General features: G+C 37.2%; 1 protein-coding gene and 2 long non-coding RNA genes across 3 annotated transcripts in view; 1 reads left to right on the forward strand and 2 right to left on the reverse strand.

Moving 5' to 3' along the window:
- The window catches only part of LOC127423090 (peripheral-type benzodiazepine receptor-associated protein 1-like), a 174,633-nt gene that overhangs the window by 91,081 nt on the left and 69,491 nt on the right, over positions 1–14,061 (reverse strand). The window lies entirely within an intron of this gene.
- LOC127423843 (uncharacterized) overlaps positions 1–14,061 on the forward strand; it is a 149,627-nt gene that overhangs the window by 85,718 nt on the left and 49,848 nt on the right. The gene's annotated exons all lie outside the window — the stretch shown is intronic.
- Positions 11,480–12,452, reverse strand: LOC127423839 (uncharacterized). The gene is made up of 2 exons (XR_007894388.1): positions 12,118–12,452; positions 11,480–11,655 (listed from the first exon to the last, which is right to left on the reverse strand). It is a non-coding gene; the product is annotated as an uncharacterized LOC127423839 (long non-coding RNA).

The following is a 14,061-nucleotide window of genomic DNA, read 5'->3' on the forward strand; positions in this document are numbered from 1 at the left end:
TGATAGAAAATTTGTGGGCAGAACTGAAAAAGCATGTGCGAGCAAGGAGGCCTACAAACCTGACTCAGTTACACCAGTTCTGTCTGGAGGAATGGGTCAAAATTCCAGTAACTTATTGTGAGAAGCTTTTGGAAGGCTACCCAAAAAGTTTGACCCAAGTTAAACAATTTAAAGGCAATACTACCAAATACTAACAAAGTGTATGTAAACTTCTGACCCACTGGGAATGTGATGAAAGAAATAAAAGCTGAAATAAATCATTCTCTCTACTATTATTCTGACATTTCACATTCTTAAAATAAAGTAGTGATCCTAACTGACCAAAGACAGGGAATGTTTTCTACGATTAAATGTCAGAAATTGTGAAAAACTGAGTTTAAATGTATTTGGCTAAAGTGTATGTAAACTTCTGACTTCAACTGTACAACAATATAATAATTATGACTTTACTTCCAAAGAAACTATAAAGCAAATGGTTTAATATTGTAATTGTTATATTGCATAAAGTATATTTCATCCCCATCATTAATGAATTCTCGTTTTTTTGCAGCGCATAGACCTAATATTGTAGTATTACTATCAGATAATTTCAAATGCTGTCCGTCATTTTGACAGATAAAAAAGAAATTCGTTTTAACCTAGTGCATCAGTTTTGACTTCACTCTCTCTCTCTCTCTCTCTCTCTCTTACACACACACTCCCGCTGTGTCTGTGTGCCCTGATTATTCCCTAGAATTAAGATGCGTTAAGATGCTTATTGACAAGCGCCATCACCATTTACACCTGGTAATATGAGTCTCTTTTTATCAACTGTGTTCAGATTTCGTGGAGAGGGTCTCTTATTTCATGACTGCATACATCAATCATTATGTTAGTGTGCACCGCGTAGACTTACTATTGTAGTAAAATATGTGATGTGAGAATCACACTGAAATTTACATTGTTTACTAAAAATTGTCCCGTCTCCCAGAGCTATCAAATCTCATTCTAAAAAAATAATGTATATGTTTGGAATGTCATGAGGGTGAATAAATGATGTCAGAATTAACACTTTAGGCGAACTACTACTGAATTTGACTAATATATATATATATATATATATATATATATATATATATATATATATATATATATATATATATATAAACATTACAAGGGCAAAACTTTTTATAAGCCAATCTTTGTGATGAAGCTCAGAGTTAATTCTAAAAAACAGAATCTACAGTTTGTTAAATCCCACCAGTCAGACCCGACAGAGCAGCGAGATGAACAATAATTTTGGAATATGTCAGAACATCAGCTCTGATATGACAGTCAGACTGTGACAGGACAGAAACACTTCAACCAATGAACTCACTGTCTGAAAAAAGTAGGTGAATATATTTTTTAACACATTCACTTTGTAAAGAGAAGGTGAGAGACAGAGAGACAGACAGATGACATATCTATTAGCATTGGTCTGCCAGGAACAGCAAACACACACACACACACACACACACACACACACACATACACACATACACACACACACAAAAGCTGAAGGAATGGATGGGAAATTGTAAGACATAGATAAACAGAGAGAGCTAACGAAGTGTCTGGAAAAGGTCTTCTACCGGGACCCAACAAACCAATGAAAAATAAATTATTATTATTATTATTATAAATATTTTGATTTATATACAGTATATATGTATATAAACAAAATCCTATATATAGGGGATGTTCACACAAATGTTTCTTCAATTGTTTTCCTATGTAAATAAGCGCTGGATGGATGTCTTTGAAGGTTGTGCCGGATCTCGCTGGTTTTACAGCATCTTGTGCACCTGCGTTTTGTTTCATTCGGTGCATTCTGAAGTGTAACAGTGTGTGGGGTGCAGGCACTGCCCAAAATTAAGCAAAATGGGTGTAAAAATGGTTTTTGTAAAATAAATAAATACATAATTAAACCTCTTCAACTTTGAAATATATATATATATATATATTTGTCCTAACTTTGTAAGTATTTATTCCACTAGATGTAGGTGGCGCTCTAAAGCATTTTAGCCCTCACTAATGTGCTCGTCCATAGACATTCAGTCTAATTTTCAGTTCATGCATCACCCTCATTGTTTCATCGGATATATCGGTCTCTGAGTGGACTACAAGCTCAATCTAGATGACATTAGAAAGCTGAGATCCTCCCCTTTGCAATAATGTATAACATTTGATCATTAATAGTCGATAACATATATTTCTGATGATTTGTTAAGCATGCTTTTAGGCTAAGATATAACATTGGATTATTCACATAAGCAAGCTCACAGACAAGTAAACAATAGCTCATATTTTAGAGAACTTCCGAAGGTAAAAGTAGATATAAAGTTTTGACTATTTGTGGCATAAAGCAGCAGTTATCGGTGCATAAAGGAGACATTTGTATTTGATGACCTACAAATATCATATTTCACTTTGTGATTCTTTTGAAAATCTTTCAAACTGTGGTATTAGTGCACCACAATAAACTTTACAGTCACATTCCTGAGAATGAGAGCTTTCATTTGATATATTTAAGTGCCATTTCAAAGACTTTTATTTTCTTATTAACATTTCACCACTTAACCACTAGGTGGCGCTTATTTGTGACACAGATGTTTTAAGGCCTTATTTTGTTAAGTAAAATAAATGCAGAATTGATGGTTATCCACATATGCCTGACTTATGTATACGGGGACTTTTTTTTGCAATATAACGCCTCCTTTTGGACCCGCCGAAGGGTCAACAGAGTTGAATAGGTTAATGTAAGTAAATAAAAAAGGTTACTAATTAGTGATCTGTAACTTTGTTAGGAAACAAGTGACTTTTTTCCCTTTAAATCTGCCATCAGATGATTATCTGTACTGTTTTTTGTTTTTTTATGAACTCCACATAAATGTGGAATATACTTTGCTTTTATATTTTTAAATCCTGGGTGGAAAGAAAGATCATCATATTGCATATTCATTCTAGCAATCAATTTTGAATTACTCTCTGGACATCCTTCAGTGACGATCTTATACAAACATGAGTGCGTATGGATTATAAGCCCTTATAAAGACTGTTTCAAATATGAATGAAAGCTGACAGAAATCCATACATTTGATACTAATATTCCATAAATATTAGATTAGAGTGCACGCTAGCACCATGGGAGGTGATGAGAACCAGAAATGGAATTATAAGTGATGTAAAATACAGAAAGTAAAATTAGACATTCGGAATAGACGTTTTTCCTTTGTTGTGGTAAAAAGTGCTCAAGGTATCATTCATGTCAGTACAACACAACAGTACAGAGTGTTACATTAGGGGTTTGTGCAATAGTAATAGTGATGCTTGAGTTTGTAAATACCACTAAGACACAACACACACACACACAGGTTTCTCTTTCATGAATTATTGTAAAGCCGTATGTGCACCCTAATACGTCTCTCATAGGTCATATGAAAACACAGACATCAGCATTTTACAGGCCGACTGCCAACAACAAACCCCCAGAGAGGAGAAACGGCGAGTTGAGCGTCTGCTCAGAACAACAGGACAATAAAACATGTGTGAACTCTACAGAGACAAGCGCAACATACATTTGCAAAAGACAATGTCTAATGCTGCTGTTATTATTCTGTGACTTTACTCTCATATTCCAATGGTTTGCGAGAGGATTTGTCAAAGAGATTAAGTATTTCCGTCCAGATATTTGGAGGGCAAATGCTGAAGTTGTACTTTCTACTGTGTGTTCAGGAAGCAACCACCTACAATAGCAACCTCAGAAAATGTAGTACCGTCCTCTTTCTTTCGAATGTTTCCTTTAATTGGTCTTTCAAAGAGATGGTGAGCTCCAGCCCACTGTTTTGATTGACAGGTCATGACCTGCTCTTCAACAGCACTTTTCACACCAATAACAATCACTGAAAAAGGGACTGCAATCAGCAATCCAGTTCATTTCCTGTAGCTGGAGAGCTCTGATAGCACATGATTGCTTTTTTTGTAATTTTTTGTAGATAAAAGCTATGTTACAAATGTAGTGTGCTGCTTAATGCATACTACATACTATATTTTATAAATACTGTGTGAAACAGTACTGTATATGCAGTGATACATGTACCTATCCCATCGCTGAATTGTTGTCATCACGCTGCATGTTTAATCCAAAAAGTGCCGTTCAGTTATCTTAAACAGTTATCGTAAATAATAGCGATTATTTAGTATTTTTGGTACAGTTTTGTGTAAAAAAAAAAAAAAAAAAAGAATAATTCAAGAAAGAGAATCACGGTTAAGTTGAGTGTATTACATTATCGGCAAAGGTATTCTGTGTAGTATGCTGTGATTGTATACTGCACATTTTGGCAAATGTTATCATAGATATACAAACGTAGATACCTTAGCAGCTATTCCAATGGACCGCAATATGTTGGCGCCAAAGGCAATTCTAGGGGCTCTGGGGGCCCTAGGCAAAAACAAAAAAACAAAATAAACAGGCCCTATCTTTCAGTAACAATCATTATTTTGTTTTAACCTATAGGTTAACAAGCTGGCAATGGGAAAAAAGTGTTGCAGTCCTTTTATTGGTGCAGGTAGTTAAGATTAATCAGGTGTTAAACCTATGTAAGTCATTATGCAGAATATATGAAGTGAATAACATTGATAATCCCCTAATAAGGCCACATGACAAGGTCTGTGTAGATTAGATGGTAAGCGAACAATCAGTTCTTGTAGTCAACGTGTTGAATGCTGGAGAAATGGGCAGGAGTAAAGACCTGAGCGACTTTGACAAGGGCCATATTATTATGGTCAGATGACCTGGTCAGAGCATCTCTGAAACAGCAAGGCTTGTGGGGTGCTCCCGGACAGCAGTGGTGAGCACCTAGTGACAGTGGTCCGAAGAAGGACAAACCACAAACCGGCGACAGTGTGTTTGGCGCCCAAAGCTCAACGATGCTCAAGGGCAACGAAAGCTATCCTGTTTGGTCCGAACCAACAGAAGGTCTACTATGGCACAAGTCACAGAAAATTTTAAAGATGGTTACGAGAGGAATGTGTCACAACACACACTGCATCACACCCTGCTGCGTATGGGGCTGCAGAGATGCAGACCAGTCAGAGTGCCCATGATGACCCCTGTCCACCGTCAAAAGTGTCTACAATGGTCACGTGAGCGTCGGAACTGAACCATGGAGCAGTGGAAGTCCTGTCCTGGTCAGATGACTCCTGTTTTGTTTTACATCAAGTGGACGGCCATGTTGGTGTGCGCCGTATACCTGAGGAAGTGATGGCACCAGGATGCACTGTGGGAAGACGACAAGCCGGTGGAGGGAGTGTGATGCTTTGGGCAATGTTCTGCTGGGAAACCCTGGCCATTCATGTGGACATCAATTTGACACATGCCACCTACCTAAACATCATTGCAGACCAGGTACACCCCTTCATGGCAATGGTATTCCCTGATGGCAGTGGCCTCTTTCAGCAGGATAATGCGCCCTGCCACACTGCACACATTGTGTGGGAATGGTTTGAGGAACATGATGAAGAGTTCAAGGTGTTGCCCTGGCCTCCAAATTCCCCAGATCTCAATCTGATTGAGCATCTGTGCAATTTACAGGACTTGAAGGATCTGCTGCTAATGTCTTGGAGCCAGATACCACAGGACACCTTCAGGGGTCTTATAGTGTCCATGCCTCGACGGGTCGGAGCTGTTTTGGAGGCACGTGAAGGACCAACACCATATTAGGGAGGTGGTCAATGTTTTAGCTCATCAGTGTATATACTATATACATATATAATAAAATAAATTAAACATAATAAAAAGCACCTTTAATCAGTGTGGTGGTAGGGGCGTGATTAAGCGCCGGTTTGTGAATGCAAGATCACGAGATGAGAATGGTAAGGATCATCACCTGGCAATGATTGTCTCTAACAGCTGTTTGTCATTGCAGTGAGAGTGGAGACGGGCTTTTAAGAGCGAGCCAGACGCCAGTGAGGCAGAGAGAGAGCTGCACGGAGCAGAGTGTTCCAGAGTGCGATTTGTATTGTGCTGAAAAGCATTAATTTGAGTGTAACCACTGAAAAGTGGTATATATATATATATATATATATATATATATATATAGACTGTAAAGCTGTGGGAAATAAAACCCTTTTGAGTTGGATCTCGCCATCTCCCGCTTCCTCCCTTGTCACGAAAACTAAGAACTTTGTATAATCAGATATACATAGTTATCATTACTGAAATATATATATATATATATATATATATATATATATATATATATATATGAAAAAATAAATAAATAGATAACTAGTATATACTGTACATAAGCTTTTTTTTCCAGCCATGATTCGAACAGCACGAGCATATGCTGACATATGACAGACGCAGTGGCATGTTCCTCTGAAGGGCAACAGGCTCTTGCTTTTTTAGAAAGAGCGCATTTGGTCTGAACGAGGGTCAGAAATGAACAAGGGCTCAGGGCTGAAGGTGACAAACATAACCCTGAAACTGAAAATGTGAGGGCAAAAAAAAGTGTCGCTAATGATTTATTTTTATTTGTAACATCGGACACGGTTTTTTTTTCTATTTTAGACCTTATCCATAAAATTATTTGATGTTCATTTAAATGTATAGGGGTAGCATAAGTACCACCCCTATCAACTACACAAGATAGTGCCGCCCAACCAGAATGTCTGATTTCCCCCCCAATCAAGTGAGTCTAGTATCGCACCTGACCTAAAGTGCTTTGGAGAAATGCCTTTTCATTTGAGAAAAACAGCGCATGACATTTAAAAGAAACAATGAAGTAAATGACCTTTTGTAGAAGCAAAGAAAGGAGAACAAGCAGACATGCTGCAACGCTTTCAACGTGCAATGCTCCATTATGAGTAGAAGTTTAAATAACATTAAACTCCTTCCATGCCAAACAACATTACTTCTGCAGAGCTTTAAATAACACAGTGAGGTGCTTTAGTTAAAAACTACTGGAGCGTCAAGAAACCAGTGGAGATAAATGTGGTGCGTGTGTATGTAATGTAATGGTCATTAAGTAAGTGTTGTGGGTCCATTAGCTCCACGTGAATGTGCGAGACAGGACTGCTTTAGTTAATATAGTATTCTGTCATAGTCCCAATTGTGATAAATGGCTGTAATTTGACTGACAGCTCAGAGAGTGTGTTGTGTGCGCTTAAGATAAGAGCTAAAATATACTCCATTAACCGGATAATAAAGCTCATTATATTTATACCTGACACTAGATTTTATCCCTCTCATTATATCAAACACAATCACACTTCCCACTGTGATTCGTTGCTTTTAAATAGAAAAAGGACCACAACTGTCTGAAGATCCAGAATTTAAATTAGAATTAGATATTAGAGTCTGTGCGTCTACGGAGCAAAAACCTGCTGCTCCAGTGAACAGTTCCCAGATCTGCATAACAATGAGACGCTGCTAATGTTTTCACCATCATCATCAGGGTTTTTTCCCTAGAAACTTCTGGAATTTTCCCTCAAGGGAATACCTGCTATAGAAGGAATTCTTTATCCCTGTCGGAATGCCTTCAGTTGCCTAGAAGGGGAGAAATTTCATTTTGCCATCTAAATTGGATCTGGATGTGCGCTCTCTTCAGCTTTGGAGTGGATGCGATTGGCGATATTTGAGGAAAAGCCTCTGGCTCTACAGAATCATCATTTTTTTTTTTTACAACAGAATTGCAAATGTCTAGACAGAAGAATTAATTTAATATAAGAATTTAACTGAATTTAAATTAAACAGAAAGAGAATAGTGATGCAACACATTTTTTTGCTTGCACTTTCATTCCACATTTAACCTTTTCTTTGTCAGCATTTTATTCACTTAACTTATCTTAGCATGATTCGCAAAATGCAAAGAAACAGTTCTACAGATGGTGGCCCTAGCAACAGATTTGGTAGCACCGATGTGGGGTGGGGTTCAGGGACCTATTTTGTCCCATTGAAATGCACATTTGACAGTGAGAACATTTACATGCACATTATAACACCGATTATGCTTAATAAGCCGACAACATGTGTGGTCATGTTAACGCAATAAACGGCATTCCTTTATCAGTGTAGGGTCATAAACGCTGTAATAATGAACCGGTCAACACGGGTAGATTTTTGCCCATTACACTGATTTTGCGTTGCATGTAAACACCTTTACCGGCGTTCTTACTGGCTGTGTGCACGTGTCGTGTGCATGCATCTTCACGGTTTGACGTCAAAAGCAGAGAATAACGCAATTATTTCAAATGTATTTCTTGCTTTGTCTGATTTTTGGGAGCAATCAGCATATTGGAGCGCATGTAAACAGTCTCATTGACTAGTTTACATGCACTTAAGAAAATTGTTTATTGCAGCGTTTTTTTACACTATTTAAGGGATTAAGAGAAAGCACTTCAACACACCTAGGTTTCTCCCGAAAAACACAGCTTAAATGGTCATGTAAACGCATTAGCACCATTCTTAAAGGTTTTTGAAGCACGCCAAGGTGGATGGAACAGACCGGATAACAAATGTCATAGGATGGAGCCCAACAACAAGTCAACACAGCGGAAAGAATTCAGGTCCCCCTTGTGCTGCAAAAACAGCCCTGACCCGTTGAGGCATGGACTCCACAAGACCTCTGAAGGTGTCCTGTGGTATCTGGCACCAAGACGTTAGCAGCAGATCCTTTAAGTCCTGTAAGTTGCGAGGTGGAGCCTCCATGGATCGGACTTGTTGACCCAGCACATCCCATAGATGCTCAACTGGATTGAGATCTGGGGAATTTAGAGGCCAATTCAACACCTTGAACTCTTTGTCATGTTCCTCAAACCATTCCTGAAAATTTTTGCAGTGTGGCAGGGCGCATTATCCTGCTGAAAGAGTCCACTGCCATCAGGGAATACTATGCCATGAAGGGGTGTACCTGGTCTGCAACAATCTTTAGGTAGGTGGTACGTGTCAAAGTAACATCCACATGAATGCCAGGACCCAAGGTTTCCCAGCAGAACATTGCCGAGACCATCACACTGCCTCCGCCGGCCTGCCCTCTTCCCATAGTGCATCCTGCTGCCATCTCTTCCCCAGGTAAATGACGCACACACACCCAGTCGTCCACATGATCTAAAAGAAAATGTGATTCATCAAGGAAGGCCACCTTCTTCCATTGCTCCATGATCCAGTTCTGACGCTCACGTGCACATTGTAGGCACTTTCAGCGGTGGACAGGGGTCAGCATGGGCACTCTGACCGGTCTGCGGCTACGCAGCTCCATACACAGCAAGCTGCGATGCACTGTGTGTTCTGACACCTTTCTATCATGGCCAGCATTACGTTTTTCAGCAATTTGTGCTACAGTAGCTCTTCTGTGGGATCGGACCAGACGGGCTAGCCTTCGCTCCCCACACGCATCAATGAGCCTTGGGCACCCATGACCCTGTCGCCGGTTCACCGGTTGTCCTTCCTTGGACCACTTTTGGTAGGTACTAACCACTGCATACTGGGAACACCCTACAAGACCTACCGTTTTGGAGATGCTCTAACCTAGTCGTCTAGCCATCACAATTTGGCCCTTGTCAAAGTCACTCAGATCCTTACGCTTGCCCATTTTTCCTGCTTCCAACACATGAAATTCAAGAACTGACTGTTCACTTGCTGCCTAATATATCCCACCCCTTGACAGGTGCCAATGTAACGAGATAATAAATGTTATTCACTTCACCTGTCAGTGGTGTTAATGAAGTGGCTGATCAGTGTATTCTGTGCAGTAAGCAATTCACTAGAATTCCATTCAAAGCATAGCCATGGTGGTTTAAGTTTAAGGTTAGCATGTTAGATTTTAACTCAGCAACCTGACAAAAAAAAAAAAAAAACACTCTTAACTTTCTTCAATTTATTTTCAGGTCAGTCTAAATTTAATGTATGAAATCTCCACTAAAAAAAAGGACTGCTTTAATATTCTATGCCATACTTTCATCTGACTTCAAACGGTCATCTGTCTGTGCTCAGCTGAACTCTTCTCAGTTGAGTCCTTGAACATCCTGAAGTCTCAAAAAATCTTGACATGTTTTCAATACAGCATTTAGCCCACCGCTCTCTTTCACTTTTTCTTTTCTCATTTTCTGCTCACAGTAACAGCGGTGACATACATTGGAACTAATCGTACCTCTTTGATTTTGTTCTGGTTTTCGGAGGTCAGTGCTGCTGGAAGTCTGTTCAGCTCTTGTGTGTATTTTGGAGCAGAGAGTTTATGGTCTTCCTGTTCCAATGACTGGCTTCCTCTGACCTACATCCACACAATGAGTGATGCCATCAACTTATCTTTACAGTGCTGCACCATTATAAATGGTGAAATTCTGTATGCTACTCTTCTGAATGTTAAAGTAGCATTTCATGGCTCTAATATTCCACTAGTCCATTTATAATGTTATTCAAGGTTTCTTGCACCAAAACAACTTTAGGTTAGCTTTCCATGCCCATTTCTACCCTCTTTCCAACCTTACTATTAAAAAGGCAAGTTTTGCCACTGTACCTTTATCAGTTCTATATGTTAATGACCCTTGGTTACAATTAGATAATTGCTTCACATGTGAGTTGAGCAACAACACCCCTGTCAAGTCGCTGAATACAGTTGTTGATGAGTAAATGTAGCCGGTTATATGTTAACAAGCTCATGGTTGTGACATCATAACCATGATGATTTCTGAATTAGCTGTTTTGCAGTTTAATGTTCTGGGTGGACTGGATAGGGGGTCCACATTGTTCTAGTGTCTACTTACTAACAGTCTAATCCACCAATCAGAAAGGTTGTGAGGAGCTGCACGTCTCTATGGAGTGTTTTTAAACCAAACTCATTTATTTCATGAAGAGAACGGAGTCTGTTGAAGGTTTATTTTAGGACTTACATTCAATAAATCAATCTGAAAACTGCTACAAATTAGCGTTCTACCAATATGGATTGTTCAGTGGCCAATTAGGAAACCGATATCTAGAGAGCAGCAAGACAGATATAATGCCAATATTTACTGACAAAAAACAAGATGTAAACAAATTAAATCAACACAATATTTACTAAGATTTAAAATAATTGAAACAAATAGTGGACAAATTCGTTGACAAATAGCGGTTCTCTGTCTACCAATCACTTTAAAAGAGCGTGCTCATAAAACGTGATGTCGTCCATATCAACAAGGTCAACTTCGCTAGAAAACTATTGTGAATATAAGTTTTGTGAATATGTTTTAAGCAAAAACTCCAAGCTAAGAACTAAGATAAAATGAATACAGACCCAGATCCTGATGACTCTGTCAGGATTTATTCTGCGATAACAACCGGCTGACTGTTCTCCATCTTGTTCTTTTTCTCTTTCACTTTTTTCTCATTTTTATTGATTTTGCTATCTTTTTCATTCATTTTCTTTCTCTTTCTCTTTATCTCTTTCTTTTGCTTTTTCTCTTTTTATTCTTTTACTTTTGTTTTTTTCTCTTTCTCTCTCTCTCTTTCTAATTTTCTTTTATTCTCTCTTTCCTTTTCCTCTTCATTATTTTTCTCTTTTGCTGCTACTTTTTCATTCGCTCTCTTTTTTCTTTTGCTTTTTCTCTTTAATTGTTTACTCTATTTTATTTATTTTGCTGTAGTTTTCATTCCTTATCTCTTTCTTTCTCTTTCGCTTTCTCTTTCTTTCCCTTTATCTCTTTCTCTTTTGCTTTCTCTTTCTTTCTCTTTCTTTCTCTTTCGCTTTCTCTTTCTTTCTCTTTCACTTTATCTCTTTCTTTCCCTTTATCTCTTTCTTTCTCTTTCGCTTTCTCTTTCTCTTTATCTCTTTCTTTCCCTTTATCTCTTTCTCTTTTTCTTTCTCTTTCACTTTATCTCTTTCTTTCTCTCTTTCTCTTTATCTCTTTCTCTATCTCTTTCCCTTTATCTCTTTCTTTCCCTTTATCTCTTTCTTTCTCTTTCGCTTTCTCTTTATCTCTTTCTCTTTTTCTTTCTCTTTCACTATCTCTTTCTTTCTCTTTATCTCTTTCTCTCTTTCTCTTTCTTTCTCTTTATCTCTTTCTCTTTATCTCTTTCTTTCTCTTTCTCTCTTTATCTCTTTCTTTCTCTTTCACTTTATCTCTTTCTTTCTCTTTCGCTTTCTCTTTCTTTCCCTTTATCTCTTTCTATCTCTTTCTTTCTCTTTCACTTTCTCTCTTTCTTTCTCTCTTTCTCTTTATCTCTTTCTTTCTCTTTATCTCTCTCTTTCTCTTTCACTTTATCTCTTTCTTTCTCTTTCACTTTATCTCTTTCTTTCTCTTTATCTCTTTCTTTCTCTTTCACTTTATCTCTTTCTTTCTCTTTCTTTCCCTTTATCTCTTTCTTTCTATCTCTTTCTTTCTCTTTCACTTTCTCTCTTTCTCTCTCTTTATCTCTCTCTTTCTCTTTATCTCTTTCTTTCTCTTTCACTTTATCTCTTTCTTTCTCTTTATCTCTCTCTTTCTTTCACTTTATCTCTTTCTTTCACTTTATCTCTTTATCTCTCTCTTTCTCTTTATCTCTCTCTTTCTTTTGCTTTTTATTCTTTTTCTTTTGTTTTTTTCTTTTTCTCTTTCTCTTTATCTCTCTCTTTCTCTTTATCTCTTTTTCCATTTATCTCTTTCTTTCTCTTTATCTCTTTCTCTTTCTCTCTTTCTTTCCCTTTATCTCTTTCTTTCTCTTTATCTCTTTCTCTTTCTTTCTCTTTCTTTCACTTTATCTCTTTCTTTCTCTTTATCTCTTTCTCTTTCTTTCTCTTTCTCTCTTTCTTTCCCTTTATCTCTTTCTTTCTCTTTCACTTTATCTCTTTCTTTCTCTTTCACTTTATCTCTTTTTCCATTTATCTCTTTCTTTCGCTTTATCTTTCTTTCTCTTTATCTCTTTCTTTCTCTTTCCCTTTATCTCTTTCTCTTCTATCTCTTTCTTTCTCTTTCTCTTTATCTCTTTCTTTCGCTTTATCTTTCTTTTGCTTTATCTTTCTTTCGCTTTCTCTTTATCTCTTTCTTTCGCTTTCACTTTATCTCTTTCTTTCTCTTTCTCTTTCACTTTATTGCTTTCTTTCACTTTATCTCTTTCTTTCACTTTATCTCTCTTTCTTTTCCTACTTTCTTTTATCCTATCACTTTCCTTCTTTTCCTCTTTTTCTTTCTTTTTCTCTTTCTTTTTCTACTTTCTTTCTTTTTCTCTTTTTTCTCTTTCACTTTATTTCTTTTGCTTTCTTTTTCATTCATTTCTCTTTTGCTTTCACTTTTTATTCTTTTTCTTTCATTTTATTATTTCTCTTTCCTTCTTTTCCTCTTTTTCTTTATTTTTATTTTTCTCTTTCTTTCTTTCATTTTTTCTCATTCATTTTCTCTCTTTTCTCTTTTTCTTTCTTTTTCCCTTTTTTCTTTCTCCATTTTTTCTTTCTTTCTTTCTTTCTTTCTAATCATCAATCTAAAGGTTTAGCTGACTATGTGACAATCTGTCTGACTAGCTAGCTCACTCTCTGTCTTACTGTAATGTATAACCATCAAACGTCAAACTTTTAAAGCTATTTTGAATGTCCAGACAAGGCTTTTTACTTATTTAGTTAAAAGGATCATTTCTTATTTCTTTTGATTTTGGGGTGAAATATGAACCAAATATGTTCTTGACAGTTTTTGTGAGATTCACATATTAACCTGTATATGAGTATTTTTAAGTCAGCATGACAATTAAACACATATCTGGAGCACATCAGTCTGTCTGTATCGATGTGTGAACAAATCCAGACCTGCGCTCAAACACCCACCAGCTCATGAGAGCAGCGATATGATTATAACACGCCCACATCACATATCTCAAGATGAATGTGTTGTTATTGCTTTCAATGTTAATATCACACTTTGATTAGAGAGAATAAGATTATATTACAGACGAGCATTCAAGTGGGGGCATAAAGTCTTACATTTATTCTGCGATGAGATTAAATTGTGTCTTCGACATGTTGCTACACTAACAACGTAATACTCTAATTAGCATAAAAAATACAAATCACATGGAAATATATAATATTTGAC

Source organism: Myxocyprinus asiaticus, chromosome 3 (genome assembly GCF_019703515.2).
Source record: "Myxocyprinus asiaticus isolate MX2 ecotype Aquarium Trade chromosome 3, UBuf_Myxa_2, whole genome shotgun sequence".
In the NCBI taxonomy this organism is placed as follows: domain Eukaryota; kingdom Metazoa; phylum Chordata; class Actinopteri; order Cypriniformes; family Catostomidae; genus Myxocyprinus; species Myxocyprinus asiaticus.